The sequence below is a fragment of the Antechinus flavipes genome, chromosome 5, assembly GCF_016432865.1.
Source record: "Antechinus flavipes isolate AdamAnt ecotype Samford, QLD, Australia chromosome 5, AdamAnt_v2, whole genome shotgun sequence".
NCBI lineage: Eukaryota > Metazoa > Chordata > Mammalia > Dasyuromorphia > Dasyuridae > Antechinus > Antechinus flavipes.
In genome coordinates, this window is record NC_067402.1 from 112,832,512 (window position 1) to 112,850,854 (window position 18,343).

The 18,343-nt window shown below is 33.1% G+C and overlaps 1 protein-coding gene and 1 long non-coding RNA gene across 5 annotated transcripts in view; one reads left to right on the forward strand and one right to left on the reverse strand.

Moving 5' to 3' along the window:
* Nucleotides 1-18,343, reverse strand: part of MKLN1 (muskelin 1) — a 230,532-nt gene that overhangs the window by 183,038 nt on the left and 29,151 nt on the right. The gene's annotated exons all lie outside the window — the stretch shown is intronic.
* On the forward strand, nt 1,849-18,075 carry LOC127538450 (uncharacterized). Of its 3 annotated transcripts, none has more exons than XR_007947739.1 (6): nt 1,849-1,958; nt 2,323-2,351; nt 2,544-2,762; nt 8,624-8,719; nt 15,005-15,089; nt 16,506-18,075. It is a non-coding gene; the product is annotated as an uncharacterized LOC127538450 (long non-coding RNA). The 3 variants fall into 3 exon arrangements; XR_007947741.1 differs by having other exon boundaries at nt 2,738-2,762; XR_007947740.1 differs by having other exon boundaries at nt 2,741-2,762.

An 18,343-nucleotide genomic window follows, 5' to 3' on the forward strand; every position in this document is an offset into this window, starting at 1 on the left:
CCCCTACAGAGAGGACTGGCGAGACTTACATGAACTGATGCTAAGTGAAATGAGCAGAACCAGGAGATCATTATACACCTCAACAATGATACTGTTTGAGGATGTATTCTGATGGAAGTGGATCTCTTCGATAAAGAGAGCTAATTCAGTTTCAATTGATCAAGGATGGGCAGAAGCAGCTACACACAAAGAAAGAACACTGGGAAATGAATATAAACTGCTTGCATTTTTGTTTTTCTTCCCGGATTATTTATACCTTCTGAATTCAATTCTCCCTGTGCAACAAGAAAACTGTTCGGTTCTGCACACGTATATTGTATCCAGGATATACTGTAACCTATTCAACATGTAAAGGATTGCTTGCCATCGGGGGGGGGGGGGAGGGGAAAAATCAGAACAGAAGTGAATGCAAGGTATAATGTTGTAAAAAATCACCCTGGCATGAGTTCTATCAATAAAGAGTTATTAAAAAAATAAAAATAAAAATAAAAAAATAAATAAAAATTAAAAAAAAATCAAATGACTCCCCCAACATATTTTAAATGACTGTAGGCAATTATTAATTTTCCCCCAAGCAATTCACCCCTACAATTTCTCTCTAATACTTAGGGTGGTAAGAAAAGAAAAAGGAGATGAAAAGAAAAACTCAGCTCTAGAACTGTAGGGAGTAGCAGTTTCTCCATCCATCTCAAGGTTTTTGGTAGAGAAGAAATATGAACGTAGCCTAGCATGTACCTTAGATTTAGAAAAAGCAGATTTCAAAGATTTCATTGTAAAGATAGAAAGAATTACAAAGACTAAAATGCCCCAAAGGATAAGAGGTGCTCAAGAATGAAATTTTGAAAACACAAAGGGAAACAAATCCAATAAGAAAAAATAAGGTTTGTTAGAAAAGATGGATATGGATACACAGGGAACTCTCCAACTATTTTTAAGATTTAAAAAGGAAATGGAAATGGAAACAAAGCCAGATAACTGAAGGCAAAAATAAAGAGTACATCATGGTCCTTTAAAGTAATCTGAGGAAAACAAAGAACTACAAAAAATTCATAATAATAATTTTTTACGTAGTGGAAAGTGAAAAAATCTTAATGGACTTTTTGAGGTGGATGGGACCATGGTAACTGACAACAAAAAGAAAGGAAACTAATCAATTCATTTTTTTTCTTTTACAAAAGAGAATGATGTATACAGGAAATGAAAAGAACAAAAATGAGAAAAATGGGAGTTACTATCCAAATTAAATAAGATAGTAAATGAATATGTATCTATCCTTGACAAATTCAAGTCACTTGGCACACAAGAACAATCTTTGTGGGTTCTGAAAAACTAGGAGACATAATTAATAAACCAATAACAGCAATATTTTAAAGATCATAGAAAATGGAAAAGATACCACAAGAACAAATATGTCCCAATTTTCAAAAAGAGAAAAAAATAATCTGCAAGCAGTGATCCAGGGAACTCAACTTTAATTATCTAGATCAGATAAAGATAGTTAGGAAACACCTAGAAACACTGATTATAATGAACCCAAGTGGCAAACTAACCTCATTTCCTTTTTTTTGACAGGATTACTAACCAAATAAATGAAGACAAAGCTGTGAATATAGTTTGTCTACATTTTAATAAAGTTTTTCACAAATATCTATTCTTATGGAAAAGTGTGGTACAGATTAGATAATACCAATATAAATATGAGATGAATTTGAACCATTGACAACTCTTCACTGAGTCCAGATGGTTACCCACTTCAATACCCACATGACTACATTATTATCTAATAATGGATGAAGACATACAGAGTATGCTAATCCAAACTGCAGATGACAAAAACTGGGAAAAAGAGCTAACACCGGAGGGAAGGACAAGATCTAAAAGAATACTGAAAAGCTGGGGCACTGAGATGAATTTAATAAGAAGACATTCCATAGGCAGAGATGTAATCCTGTAATTTGGTACAAAAAAAATCAACTTGTATATAAGGGAAGAGGCAAAGATAGTTATTAGTCCTGAAAAAGATCAGGAGGTTCTAGTGAACTGCAAGTTAAATAAATCATCTGTGCAATGTAAAACAGAAAGAACTAAATGTGATCCTGGACCATAATAAGAGAGACTGTTTCTAGGAACAGAGAGTGATAACACTGTAACTGTTGTTATCAGATGTCATATGAAGTAACAAAACAGGTTCTGATCTGGGCACCATGGTTTAAAAAGAGATACTGATAAGGTAGAGAGTACCCTAGAGAATAACAAATATTTTCAATGATCTTTCAAATGTTATTGTCATTGGTTTATTAATCATGTTTCCTAATTTTTCAGGACCCATGAATGTTGCTCTTGTGTGTCAGGTAATTTGAACCAAATTCCTTCATCTCTCTAAATTACAATTTATTTTCTTATTTATATAGTAAAAGATGGTGGCTAAATGACCTTAAATCTCTTCTAATTCTAAATTCCGTGATTCAATAAGGGTTTTAGCCAAAATACTTGCAAAGGAAAATAGTTGAGTACTGATTTGTGTGCATGCTTTTTAACTGCAGGTCTCCAAATTTGTAATAGATTTTGTCCTTTGGTCCCCATTTTGGTGTGAGGGTATAAGATGGACATACTCCATAACAAACAAAAATCCAGACTCTTCCATTCAGGATTGAATCTTCCCTTCTCATAATGAAAAACAAGTATGAACATTACATATAGCAATCATATTTGATAATATGTACAATATCTTCCCAAGCAGTCCCATGCTTCTCTGCTATCAGGTGAGTCATATGTTTCATTATTGGTTATCTGACATAAGGATAGGTTTTTCTAAACATTCACAATTTGCTTTTCTCCAAGTAATATTTTCAAGAGTTACAATGCTGAAGTCATTGTGATTTTGATTATGCTTCTTGATTTATGCCTCATTGGCTGAAGGAGTATAGTATTTAGTAAGAGATGTGCCAGGTGGTGTCCTAAGTATTGAGGACTTAAAGAAAAGATAGGAGCACAAAAATAAAGTCTCTTGACCTCAAGGAACTTACATATTAATAGGAGGAGGGGACAAGGAAACAGGAGGGTAAATAAGTAGACACACAGCAAAGAAAATAGAAGGAAGGTCAACATTAAAGGGAAAGATTCTAGCAGTCAAGTAGGGGCAGGAAGAGGTATACAAGGAAAAAATCTCCTGTATAATGTGGTTTTTAAGCTGAGTCATAGGGGAAGCTAGGGATGTCAAAAAGCAAAGAGTTCCCCTCTGAAGAGCACTCTAGAGATGGGTGACAGTCAGTGCTGCCGCCTAGATGTGAGATGGGATGTGTGAGGAATAGTAAAAGTTTCTGATTCTCTGGAGCATAGAGTGTATGGAAGAATATGAAAGGGAGGTAAAAGAGGGGGGCCAGTGGATGAAAAATAATAACCCAGGTAAGATGAGAAGAACCTGAAGCAAGATGGTGACTCTGAGTAGAGACTTACATTAGACATGTTATGAAGGTAGAAATAAGCCGTATAAATGGCCCTAGGTTTATCTAGATCTTTACTTTCATCATTTCTTACTACATAATAATATTCTATTACATTCCTATTTTTGGACTATACTAGTGATTAAACTGCTATAAAAACTTAAGAGTGAAGAAACTTTTATGATTATATTAACCTGAGATCTGTTTAGGAGACAGAATTTAAGTGACTAGCTCAGAAGGCATAACATGGGACCTAAGTGTTAGAAGAAGGGCTGAGGCCCTCTTCCTGATTCTGAAGTCTGCTCTCTACTATGGCATGATCCAAGTGACAGACTACTGCTTCTTTGCTAACACAAAAAATGTTGTTAGGAGTACTTTGGTATTCATTATAATTTTGGTTTTTTAATTTCCTTTGGGTCCAGTAATGGGATTACTCAATTTATGAATAACAAAAAGTTTAGTTACTTTCTTGTCCCTAATCAATAGGTAAATATACCCCCTCCAAAAAAACCTATCTTCTCAAAACCCAATATCAACTGTCCCCATTTTTCATCATCTTTGCCAATTTATCCAGTGTGAAGCAAAACCTCTCAGCAAAACCTTTTCATTTGCACTTCTCTTATTATTAGTGGTTTAGAACATGTTTTCAAATTGTAATTTATAGTCTACAATTCTTTTAAAAATATCTCTTTATCATATATTTATTAGGGATTGGCTCGATATTATAAATTTGTATCTATTTCTTATTTATCTTGGATGTCAGTCTTTTTTATCAGCAATATCTAATGCAAATTTTCCACTTGTCAGTTTAATAATATGTCTTTTTTATTCTGTCTATACTGATTTCCTCTTTAATTTTATATAATTTGAAATTGTTTATTTTAGTCTTTATAATCACCTTTTCTTTTTTTTTGATTAAAAATTTTCCCCTTAAAATGGCTGAAAAAGCTAAAGTATATGAATATAATGAATATTATTGTTCCATAAAAAATGATGAGCAGGATGATTTAAAAAAAGCCTGGGAAGATATGAACTGAAGTTGAGTGAAGTGAGCAGAACAAAGAAAACACTGTACACAGTAACAAAATTATTTGATAATCAACGATAATAGACTTAGCTCCTTTTAACAATGCAAGGCAATTTCGATAGACTTGGAATGAATGGAAAATGACAACTCCATCCAGAAAGAGAACTATGGAGACTGAATGTGGATTGAAGGATAGTATTTACATCTTTCTGTTTGTTTCTTTCTTTCTCATGTTTTTTTTCCTTTTGGTCTTATTTTTCTTGCACATATCAAATACAGAATTATATTTAAAAGGACTGCACATATTCAACCTAAAAAAAATAACACTTACAAAAGAATAGACTTTCTGATTTTAATACAAAATATTTATGATCGCTAATACTTTGTAATAGTTTGGTATCTGGCAATGTAATGAACCCTTCAGTCATATTTTTCTTCATTAGTTCACTTTTACTATTCATTCAGTACATGTGTTCCTTCCTCCAAAAGAGTTCAGTTATTTATCTATATAAAGTCACAGGAGGGAATGGGTAACTAAAAAACTAATTTTCTAAAAGACTTAGGCCACCAAGCTGTATTTCATTTCTTTATACAAACGATCCAGTGGCTTCTTCACACTCAGACTAAATAATTAGCAAAATAAGCATGAAATAATATGTAAGAATGTGCAGAATGTTGAACTCTGAGTAATCCAACAATTTAGAATACTAAATCTACTGTTAAATTAGAAGAAATAAAGATTAACTGGCTACTGTCAAATTAGAAGAAAATCTATGGAAAATATAGATGCATTTGGAAAGGTTTTAGACAAGAGGCATAAAAACTGATTACCTCTAAGAGGTTCTTTTCAGAAAAAAAAGAAAGAAAGAGAGAGAGAGGGGGGGGGAAGAAAGGAAGGAAGGAAGGAAGGAAGGAAGGAAGGAAGGAAGGAAGGAAGGAAGGAAGGAAGGAAGGAAGGAAGGTAGGAAGGAAGGAAGGAAGGAAGGAAGGAAGGAAGGAAGGAAGGAAGGAAGGAAGGAAGGAAGGAAGGAAGGAAGGAAGGAAGGAAGGAAGGAAGGAAGGAAGGAAGGAAGGAAGGAAGGAAGGAAGGAAGGAGAAAAGAAACAAAGGAGTCCACAATTCTGCAAGCATACTGAAGTTTTTTTATTAAAACATGCTGCAATGTTCAGTTTTGACACTGGGTGGTGCCCCAAGAACTCTGAGTAAGTAGCCCTCTATCCAAAATGGTGTTTATCAGTAAATAGTTTCTTAGATGCCTATTAATCTATAATAGTTAATATAACAGTACTCCTCCACTTTCCTTATGACTCAGAAACAAAGATATTGTTCCATGTTTCTAAACACATGGAAAGATCAGTGAAGAAAATTAGTTTTATACATTATTTGAACTCTTAAGACATACTAGGATTTCAGGAAAGAAGATATTTTATCCATCTATCACAAAAATAAATACTGAAGTAAATCAAGGCACTATTGGTATACTATAATTTCACTCTTCATTTTGTTATGGTATTACACTAATAAACTGGCTATTAACATTTCTTCAAATTCCATGATAAATATTTTAAGCTAAGTGTCTCCACAAAGCATGCCTCAAGAACAACAACCTGAACTCAACTTTAGATTCTCCCTTTGAATTTTAGGGTATGGCTGAGATCTTAACCATTTCAATGTGGATGTGCCCCATATATGTTATTAAACATAATCAACTATGTTAATGTTTGTGACTCTTAACCACTAATATAGGCATTATTTTAAAACTATGCCTCCCAAATACAAAGTAAGATTAGATACCTAACCACTGACAATCTATATGCACACCTCAACCATCTCCCCTGGGTGAAAAATCACACTTTTGGTATTGAAATTCATTGGAAATAAGAAAAATAATCTTTTAATTTGTTTATTTTTTTAAAGCATCAAAAATACATTGCCTCACCATTTAAAATTCCAGTTCGAACACTTCTACCTAATCCAGCATACAACTCCACATCCCTCCCTCTTTTGTTCTAACCTATTACTGTCAAAAGCAGCTAAGTGGCACTGTGGATAGATTACCTGGCTTAGAATTCAAATCTAACAGCAGACACTTACCAGCAGTATAACCCTGGGCAAATCACTTAACCCTATTTGCCTTAGTTTCCTCATATGTAAATTGAATTGGAGAAGGAAATGGCAAATGATGCCAATAACTTTCCCAAGAAAATCCGAAATAGGTCACGGAGTTGGACATGACTAAAAAAACAAACAAAACAAAACAAAACTTAATTATTGTCAAGGGCACTACTATTCTCAAAACCTCAGTGTCAAACTCACAACCTCGGTGTCACTCTTGCTTCTTCTCTTGCACTCATATCCACCTTCTATGTAATCTCTTGCCAAATCTTATTGTGGGGGGAGAAATAACACCTCTACTATGTATCCCCTTGCCTCCACTTATCTAGAAACCATCTAGTATAAATCCTTAGCAATTCACACATGAAAAAGCTCTCTGGTTGATTTCCCTTCCTCAAATCTTTCCCCTTCTTTTCCTTTTCAATCTATCCTCCTCTCTAATGCTCAAGTTAGCAAATATTGCTTTTCTTACAGTTTGTTATTTTTATTTAAAAATTTTTATTAATGTATTAATAATAAATTATTAAAATGTATATTAAAATTATTTAAAACCTTAATATTTAAATCTCTTTCATGTTATCTAAATAAGTCTTGGAATTTCTAATGTATCTTTATACTATAATAGTATCTATATATTATTTCAGTATGGTCCTTTTTTATATTTTTTACTCATATTATTATTCTTTCATTTTCATACTGTCCTTGAGTCTGCCTCTTTATCATTTTTTAGTTAGCAGCATCTGTTAAGAATTTCTTTCAAGTTTATAACATACTTGGATAGATAATGTCAATCTGTCATTTTATTAAGTGTTTACTATGTGTCAGGCACTATGCCAAGCACTGAAATTACAAAAGGAGGAAAGTACAGTATCCCTGCCCTCAAGAAACTCACTATTACATTTGGAAAAACAATATACAAACAACTTATGTACATAGAAAATATATGTAGTATAAAGGTAATCTTAGTGGGAAGGTATTAGATGTTGGGGGAACAGGGGCTAACAAAAATCTCCTTCAGGAAGAACTCATAAAAATTGAAAACAAAGGAATTTGAAACATAAATGTATAAACCAAAAGTACTAAGAATGTAACATAGAATGGCAGATAAAACACTGAGACAAATAAATCAGAAAATAACTAAAAATAATGTAGATAAAAATGATAGATTTGGAGGAGAGAATAAAGAGAAGGCACCAAACTAATTGGAACCTCAGACAACATCAAAGTAAATAAATTTGGTCACTTTCAAAAATGGCTCAAGAAAAATTTCTACAATGATCAGAAACAAATAATCTTCTGCAAGTAGAAAAATTTGGGAAATGATATATATACAATTTTAAAACATGGGCTTTCATCCTAGAATCATTTCCCACAAAATTTAAACATTCTATTGAAGGCAAATAATGAAAAATTTTAAAATCAACAGGAGCTCAACAAATCCACGAAAAAATAAATCCATACTTAAAAATCACTTTTTGAAACTGAGCTTGATTTAAGTATTTAGAAAACCAGATAATTTTCAATTGTAATTAACTAGTAGTCTTAATGTTTACACTTCAAAATTTCAAGTCATTTTACCATAGAGTGGAACAATTCGTGCAGAATGCAACCTGCACGTCAGTAGATGGTCTTCATAAGCAATGTGGCCAAAAAAAATTCCTCATGTGGTGGTCAATGATCTGGTGGAAAGCCTCTCCAAACTTAGCTCAGTTGTTCATAAATAATAGATATGCAGTCTGGCATATCTGTAGTCTTTAAGAATTCAGTCACCTTTCCAATGAGGCATCAAAGCATAGCATCAATAGGATATCTTTCAATAGCATAAGAGCCAGCGCAGGAAGATAAAAATAATTACAGTACTGTATTGGTTAAATGATTGAAATTCGACTTGAAAAAGAAAAAAATGGATTATGTATCCATGCTATATTGGTCAAGCATGAAAGAAGAAAACAGAAAATGGAGGTGGTGCAGAAGGACAAAATTAAAAGGGACAGACCAAATTACCAAATTACCAAATTTCCTCTTCCCCTCTTCTCAGCAATAGGACAAGGCAGAGGACAAAGAAAAAGGAGAATCCATTACACCTCTAGGAGGAAATCCAGTAATATAGGACAAAAGGATATTTGCATACTTGGTAAGTAAAGTCTATTGCAAAGATGCCTCCCAATTTGTAAATAATGACAGCAATTCAGATAGGACAATTAAGCCTACACTACACAGGAGTAACTATAAATCCTGTGATCAAAATCTCAGGATTTAGATTTCTTAAGAAAACTTCCACAGAACTTGTTTAATTTTTTATTATGATTTTAGTATCTGAGGCATTTATTGAACAAATGACTAGCTTCTTCTGTCTAGCAATTCTGATTTTCTTTTCTAGCATGCTCACCTTTCTTAAAACAAGAAAAAAATTCTACTGTGCAGAAGCTAAGTTTATTTATTTTTAGTTTGTTTTCTTTTTAATCGCCACTATTTAGTATCCAGATGAACATTATCAACTGCTCAAAACAAAATGCTTTCTTAACCTAATGCTTTCTTAGCTTTGTTTCTGGGACACTTACTTAATAAATTACTCGATTTAAAAAACTGTCACAGGTTTACTTTTGAGTAAGCCAAGGAGTACATGAATATTTTAATCTGCATTATGAACCTGTCTAATTACTATTAACCACTGTTAAAAGCATGCTATTATTGTTTCTGTTTCACATTATTATCAAAGCATTATTTACATGTTTAAAATGCTTATCAAATAAAAATTAACTTTCTTTGTATAGGTACAGAACTCAAAAAGTGATAACCAACAATTAATTTGTTCCTTTCCACATTCATGAATTTAAAATTATTAATAATAGCATGCAAACATCATAATTCAAGATATTACTTATATGCTTACTATAATTCATTAAACATTCTTAATACATCATAATTTAGTCTCTAAAAGAAACTTGAGTCTTCAATAAAAGATATAATTGCCTTACCCATCCGATTACTTTGTTTATTTAAAACAATTATTATTTTTGAATTCTACAAGAATATAGTCACCTAATAGAAATTTTAAGACATCATATTCAATATTCCTAAAGTTAATAAAACATGCTTTCATACTACATAAATTTTATTTTTTGAACTACATTTCTCCATAAAAATTTATCTATAAGTCCCATATTAGGAAATGTTTATTAAATATCATTTTGGCTTTGTGAACTAATAAATTCTTTGCTTTTACTGGAACAATGATACTTATCTGTGCTTACCTAGCACCTTATTTCTTCTGATGACCCAATCTGCGGATGAGCCATGGCTTTTCATCTTTTTCTGTCCTGCCACCTATCTTTTACTCATTTCACTGTTCATTCATACTTCCACCAGAGAGCAAATAAAGAGAAGAGAAAGAAAATGTGTTTCACTACTTGTTAATAAAGCCTTAGAGTGTGAAAATAGTTACATGTATGGCACATAAATTAATTAGGTGATAGCTCTAACTAAAATTCTTATGGGACTCTTTCTTCCATTCAATTTATCCCACTATATACTCAAGAGGAAGTCCAACTTCATTTTTCTATTCATATCCATAAGGCTGAGAAGCAACTGACACTCAGTAATCTATAATTCTGGGAAAGTCACTTTATCTGCCATGACTTCCCTATAATAACAAAACAGGAATCATACCTAGAAGGGGTTTAGCATACCACATGGCATTGTGAGAGAAGAATGGAGGGGAAGGAGAAAGGGAAGAGAAGACAGAGAGAACCAGAGTCAGAGAGGGAAAGACAGAGAGAGAATCCTAAGACTGCCCAACCAAAGCTTTATGAAAATTAGATCATTATTTTCATTTTACTAACTAACTACAGGTTTCCTAAATGTTAAAGGTTTTTTTTTTTTTGTTGATTTGTTTTTTGCTTTTTTTTTTTTAATTTAACAATTAAGAAGCAGCTAAATAGCATCTTCATCATTCTAATCCTGTTTGCAATTCAGCACTGTGAGTCAGTGGAATTATGGCTCTGTCACTACCTGTGTGACTAAGTTGGTTAACTTCTCTGAATCTGTTTCCTCATCTACAAAATTGAAAAGATAGACCCTTCAAAGACCCTTTAAACTATAAAGTTGTGTTTCTATGATCTCCAAAAATTTAGCATTTAGTTTCTCCCTCTCTCTTACTCATCAAGAGAATGAGCTACACATTATCTTCTGTGTTCTCAGGAAAGGAAGAACTTTGTTTCTTATTAAAAGGAGCACAGGATTTTAATTGGAAGGTCATCTTTTCCAACTTCTTCATTTTGTAGATGAGAAAACTGAGTCCAAAAGAAGCTACATGACAATTTTAAAGTGCTTATTGTTTTTTTAGAATTATTTAATTAGTATTACAGTTGACAGTTACTGGGCCTGGAGTCAGGAAAACCTGAGGTCAAATCAGATCTCAGACACTAGTTTTGTAGGTCTGGGCCAGAGACTTAACTTCTATCTGCATCATTTTTTTCAACTGTAAAATAGGGATCATAGAAGCACCCACTTAACAAGATTGCTGTAAGGATCAAATGACAAAAGTGCACAACATGGGGCCCATGATAGGTGCCATATAAAAACATATTTCCTCTCTCTTCCTTTTACTCAAATGTTCCATAGGAAGTGACAGAGTCAAAAATCAAACTCAGAAACTCCAGTTCCAAATAAAATTGAACTTTTTTTTTTTCCCATTCAGCAAGTGAGAAGTTTCAGGGCAGTTTAAGTTTTAATAACTTCAAAAGTATAAATTTTAGAAATATACAAAAACAATATTTGAAAGGTTATTGAAAATTTTAGAATATTGATGTATTTCTTATTAAATTTCAACATAACCACCACCTTATCCTCTGTATCACTCTAGTAGATTTAATTTAGTAAAAACTTCTACCAGCTGCTGCTCAGTAAGGATTGTAATTATAATAACCCAGCCTTATAGTCATCCAAAGGCTTATAGTCATCCAAAGGCTTTGAGGTACGAAAGGGCAGATTTTGGTGTGACCCCACAAGAAAAAGTCTAATGGAGATAGATCAGCTGATCAGAGTGGCAAGACAAGATTACATGGTCTGAAAAAGCGTCTTCAAAAACTGCCACACATCTACATTATATAACAGGGTATCCACTCATCTTCTTAAAATTAAAAAAAAAAATGTATTATTCAAATCAGCCAAACTGAGTATAAAATAAAATTAAATAATCTTTCAAGTGATGCTGTGCCTCATCTATAAAACAGAAATAATACTATAACCTACATCCCAGGGTTATTGTGAGGATCAAATAAGATAATAATTATGATGTGCTTAGTACAGAACATGGCACGCAGTAAGCATTATAAAAGTTGTTATTTTGTGTCAGAGACAAAATTTGAATTAGATCTTCCTGACTCCAAATCCAGCACTAATTAGTCAAAGACAGAAAAAATCTGTCTGTCTCTCCTCTCTTCCCCATTATATTTCATATATTGTACATATATATATAAGTAAACATGTATACACACATGGATGTATACATCAACACTCCCCAAATAGTCCCACTGACACTTTTTGTGACAACAAAACAGTAACATGGGAAATAAAATAGATGCCCACTGGTTAAAAAACGGCTACACAAACTCTATTATATGGTCATAGTGAATAGTATTGTAGCACCATAAGTAATGAAATATATGAAGAACTCAGAAGAGCATAGAAAAACTTACAGGAACTGACACAGAGTAAAGTAAGCAGAACCAGAATAATTATGACAGCAATGTAAATGGAAAGAACAAAAAATAAAACAACTTTGACCAAGTTTGACCTTAGAACAGAATTAAGAAAATACACCTTCCTTCAATCGGGGGGAAGAGGAGTAGTGAATAATATCTGTGCTCCTTTTCATTTAAAAAACAAAAATCAACAAAATATTGTAAAACATCCTAAAAATTTACCAAATATACTTAGTACCTGGTAATCTAATAAAACATGTATTTGTCTTTAGTTCCACAGGTCAAATAATCACAAATGCTAAAGCAAAGGCTTAAAACACTGTCCTCTACATTTTTCAGAAAAGGAAAAATGAAGCCCAAAGCTATATTAGGCTAAGCAAAGTTTCCTGCTACCAAGCTCATTTCTTCATTTACAAAACCATGCTAACTCTCCATAGAGCAAATCACTAAAGTCATCTGTGTAATTAATGCTCTAATGAAATCATGGTTTACCATGTTACTAACAAATGACAAGTAACAAAAGTATAGGGCACATCTTTTTTAAACAAACTTTCTCAGAAAGAGACCAAAATGACAACAAGGGACCTGGAACAAAACCTGTGTATAATAATTTAAAAAAATTTTTCTTACCTGTTGTATGACCTAGGATATGTTCCAGTTCATCTGAAAAGTATGTTTTCCTAAACTATGTGGCCCTTATGAAATGCATGTACTTAGAAAAGATAAAATTACTAATTTAAACTTAGCTTGGATAGAATGTGTATCTATTAATTGGGAAACTGATGAACAAACTAGGTTATCTAAATGTAAAAGAATATTAATATGCAATAAGAAATATGAGGAATTCAGATAAACATAGATTATATGTAGATGAAAAGTATTCAGAATATAGGAAAAATATACCCAGTGACTATAATAATGAAATTGAAAAGAGCAATAAATGGAAGTTGGTCTCTGAGTAATTATAATAACAATTTTAGATCCAGAGAAGAGATAATGAAGCATTCCTTCTTTCTCTTGGCAAGTAGAGGGTTTAAAGGGGCAAAATGTTAATGCCAGACAGTTACTGTTTCAACTGTTTTTTCTTAACTATTTTTCTGGGTTAGAAAGGATAATTAAATTCAGAACAGGGTAAGAAAGGAAAAAAGAGAGGGCAGAAAAATATGTAGAAATATTGGTGATGTCTTTTAAAGAAGCAGCAATCTTTTTTTAAAGTGTGCAAAGTGTATTGGGGCTAAATTTATCATAAGAGAAATGAAGAATTAACAGCTATTTCAATACTTGCAATATTCGGAAAAAGAACAAATACAGGGTAGGTATAAAAAATAAAATTCAAATGAGAGTCTTCTTATTTACTGCTGGAGTTTCTGGTATGGGAAAATAAAATAATAATCAGGAAAAAAAATTCCTCCAATGAAATTTATGAAAATGTGAATAATGTCAAGTCTAAAGGGGAAAAAAAGAAAATACATAGATGAAAAATTTTAATTCAAATAAAAAAGAAACTCCCATTCTTAAAAGCAGGTACTCAGAATGGTCTGGAATCCATTTAGAAAACAAACAATATTCCTGATTTCTTCAGTAAGATATAGAGCAAAACCATATTTATTAATAAGCAAAATGTCATTTTTTCAGATGACCAAAGCTGGCCATTTTAGGCACCAAATTTGGAAGTCAGGAAGTTCTGAGTTGAATGAGCCCCTGAAGATCCTCTCGTACTACCAACTTATCTTCTCAATAAAGCCCAAAGGAGTGACATTCAAAAAGGCAGTTAGGGGCAGGAATGGACTCAAACACAGATCTCTTGAGATCAAATAGAGTAGTCTTTCCACTCAGGAGACTAACTTCCTTTGTATAACAGGTGTAGGAACCTTTTTTGCTGCCAAGGGCCATTTGGTTATTTATAGTATCATTTGGGGTCCATTCAAAATGATTAAATAAGTAGGGGGAGGTTGCTGTCATCTGCAGTTGCTTCAATGGGGCCAAACCAAATGATCTCTGGAGCATTCCCCACCCTTGCTTTCTATGAATATTTTTGATAGATCTAAAAATTATGTTACAATCACTCATCAAACCATGGATGCAGACTGCAATCCATTTATTTCTCCTCATCCTGTACAAGCCTAGCAATAATTCTCCACAAGGAATCCACCCAACTTTACTCTTAGACCTCTTCCTCTGAATTTCATGACATTATGTGGCCATCTATGGAGCTTTCCACCTAATCCTCTCCTGCTCTATGACAAACTCATATACCTTATCAATTACAGATCCTTCTGATGATATCTGTTACATGGTTTCTCTTCAGTAATTATTTGTCAATAATATATTGCTGCCCATGCATATTCACTATGCATCACCCCTCCTACTCCTCCTGCCCTTTGGGCGGATCCACAATTTTATAGAGAATGACAGTCCCAAAACTTCAATCATAGAGCACTACTTGAAATAATGTTGGTATGAAAAAATGAGGCATCTGTTTCACAGAGAAACATAATCCATTAAAAAGTTTTGAACAATTTTCAAAGGCAAGCCAGCCTGTTCACTCTCCTTTTCAACTGGAAGCTCCTTCATTGTCAATACACAGGGTCTTATCCAACAAATTGGATGACTTATAGATATGCTTTGTCGAAACCTTCCAATTGCATATCATAATCTGGAAAATAGTAGGTTTTTCAAGTATGGATAATGAGCATAACATTATCTACAAACAGGGGCATCTTAAAGAACTCGTCATCCAAAGAGAATGACTCCCTCCTTTGAACAAAACATTTTTCATGTCAATGGCAAATATTTTTGGTAAGTAAGAACATCTATCTGATTTATGATTAAATTAATATTAATACAAAGGTGGTTAAGCAATGTTTATGTTGTTGCATTCTTAAAGGAATTATGTATTACTTTAACATGCAAGGGAAATTGTTGGAGAAAATAACATTTTGCTTTAGTAAATCCATTTTTTTAAAAGAAAACAATGATAAGAATCTAAGAAACCGTATTCTCTACAATGTCTATTAAATTGTATCACTACAATAATATGATCTGCAACAGAATACCTTTTGCAAATCTGCCAATTCCAAAAAATTTTCTAACTTTAATAAAAAAAATCAATAAAAAACCCTTGATATATGGGAATGATATATGGGAATGTATCAAGTCTATAGCTCATAAACTATGTGATGTGTAGTTAATTCTCATCAGGATTTTACATAGAGGGCAAAGTAGGCATATTGGTATTTTCTGTCTCTTATTTGGTCTTTTTTTTGGGGGGGGAGGGTGTGTCAATGAAGCCTTTACCCCCCAAGTATGTGCAATCTTCTCCTTTCCAGAAATTTTCAATGGAAATTTTCCTTAAGTATATCAACACATGGGGAGTTTTTTCCCTCTAAGAAAGCTCATGTTTTCTTAAAAGAATTAAAAGACTATAATTTAATTGCTCCTGTTCATCACCATGAATAGCATATATAGTAATTACTATATGGCAATATAGTATGGTAATTACTTTTTAGATATGAAAGATCTTTTTTCTTACACTACATAGACCTAATTACTACATTCTTTGAATTAGTTCTAGTTTTATTTTTAAGGTCCTAGGCCAAGTCCCACAAGGTTTTTGTTTGGGCCCAGGCAGCCTCAGAATAAATATAAATATAAATGAAATAAATAAAATAAATGATTTTTTTTGACTAGGTAAAAAAAGGCCATTCTTAGCCTCATTTCTTTCTTACCTAGCCTTATAATGGGCAGTTACATGATTCAAATGAGATCTGTTAAAGACCTTAACTTAAAAGGCTTTCAAGGTTTCCTCAGCATCAGTACCATCTCCAATTATCATGATCTACATCTGGCCACTGGACCCAGATGGCAGGAGAAAATAAAGCCGGGGACTTTGCACAGCCCCTTCTCACTTAAATACAATTCACTTCCATCAGCTCCCTGATGTCATGGTTGTCTTCAAGAATGGACAAAAAACAAGCAGTTAAAAAAAAAGTCTCATTTCTTTCTGTTTTCAGGATTTGCAGTTACTATTTTTCCCTTCCAAGTTGCTTGCCTCTAACAACTCCTTGATCATCTTCCTCCATATATAGAAACATTTCTACAGTGCTGGGAATTAGGAAGGGAGATATAAGAAAGTATATTAGAATTACATCTAAAATAAACGCAATGAGGACCTAAAAGCTTATGATGATTTATGTGCACAAACTTTTTTTACAGATTTTGTAACCTATATTTTGGCTGCAGAGAAGCTTCCTTGCCCTTTTCTCCACCAAGAGAACTGAGGAAGAGATTCTTTTTGATTATAGACCAGGAAGTTCAAGGAGTTATGTCATGGGCCCCTTTGATAGTGTGGTAAAGTATGTAAATTCTTTCTCTGAATGGTGTTCTTAAAGGCATAAAATACACAGGATTAGAAAGAAAATTAGCTATGTGAAAGTACAATTATTAAAAAAAAATGTTTAAATTCATGGACACATGGGGCACTGGCCCTCAAGTCAGGAGAATCTGAGTTCAAATCCAGCCTCAGACACTTGACACTTACTAGCGGTATGATTCTGACCAAATCACTTAAGCACAACTGCCTAGCCAAAGAAAAAGAATAAGGAGGAAGAAAGGAAGAAGGGAAGGAAGGAGGGAAAGGAGGAGAGAGAGAAGGAAGGAAGGAAGGAAGGAAGGAAGGAAGGAAGGAAGGAAGGAAGGAAGGAAGGAAGGAAGGAAGGGGAGAGGGAGGGAGAAAAGGAGGGAAGGAAGCAGGGAGGGAAAAAGGGAGGAAGGGGAGGGAGGGAGGGAGGGAGAAAGGGAGGAAGGGAAAAGGAGGGAAGGAAGAAGGGAGGGAGGAAAGGAAGGAGAAAGGAAGGAGGGAGGGAAGGAGGGAGAAAGGGAGGGAAGAAGGGAGAAAGGGAAGGAAGGAAGGAAGGAAGGAGAAAGGAAGGAGGGAGAAAAAGGGGGAGCATGGGGTGGGGGAAGAGAAAGGAAGAAGAAGAAAGGGAAGATAGGGAGGAGGAAGGAGGAAAAAGAGGAGAAGAAAAGAGGGAGAGGAGGAAGGAAGAGAGGAAGTTGTTTATGGATTCCAGATTAAGAATACTTGCTCTAAACTATAGAGGTTATTACGATATAGAAAATCAAACAATGTTAAAACAAAGTTATTCCTCTACAACAGTAAAAAGGTTAGAAAAGGTCTAATGTTTAATAACCACCTAGGATTCAAAAGTTATAAATAAAAAATTATAAAATCTGTTTGTTCTTCAAAATATAACTAAATATAAAAATTTAATATAACAGTCAAGAATTACTAATAGAACAATTTTTTTTTCCCAATTAAGATGAGAAAAAGTCAAATCTAGTTAGATAAGCAAGAGAATATAGTGGAGCTCCTAAATAAAGTAAAATGGGAAATTAAGACAAGAAAAATAAAATACCTGCAAATTTGTCATGAAAAAAAAAAATCACAAAAAGAACAAGACAACCAATTACACTACAACTTTTCTAAAAACTCACTCAATGTTATTTTCTACTGCAGTAAATTCAGTAATAGGAGACAACTTTGGGCCTCTCTGTCAGAAAAGTAAAAGATCCTAACATTATCTAAATAAATCAATATTTATTCAAAAAGTACTTATTCAAAAGTACTTATTACAAATATTTGTTTCCCACTACAAAGTACTCTCACAGAATCAACTTCAAATTAAAGTTAGCAATATGAAACTCCAATCTACTAACAATACCTATAATTTACAGATGGACTAAATTAGGCAAAGAAGAAAAAATAAACTCAAGATAAGACAAAAATGAAAACTTCTGTCCCAATAAATATTCTTACACTTTAGAGCTATGGTTTAATATACATCAACTAAATTATTCATCAATCAAATATACATCAACTACATTTCCTAAAGTACATGAAAAAATGGAGTCCTATATAAAATCAGTACCATCTTTTCATTACTGATTTAGAAAAAGTAAAGAGGATTCTAAAAAGTACTTCAGGTTAACTTCCATCAAACAAGACAAGTTTTCCAACACTTAAGAATAGGGTAAAGTTAATTTCCTTGCTG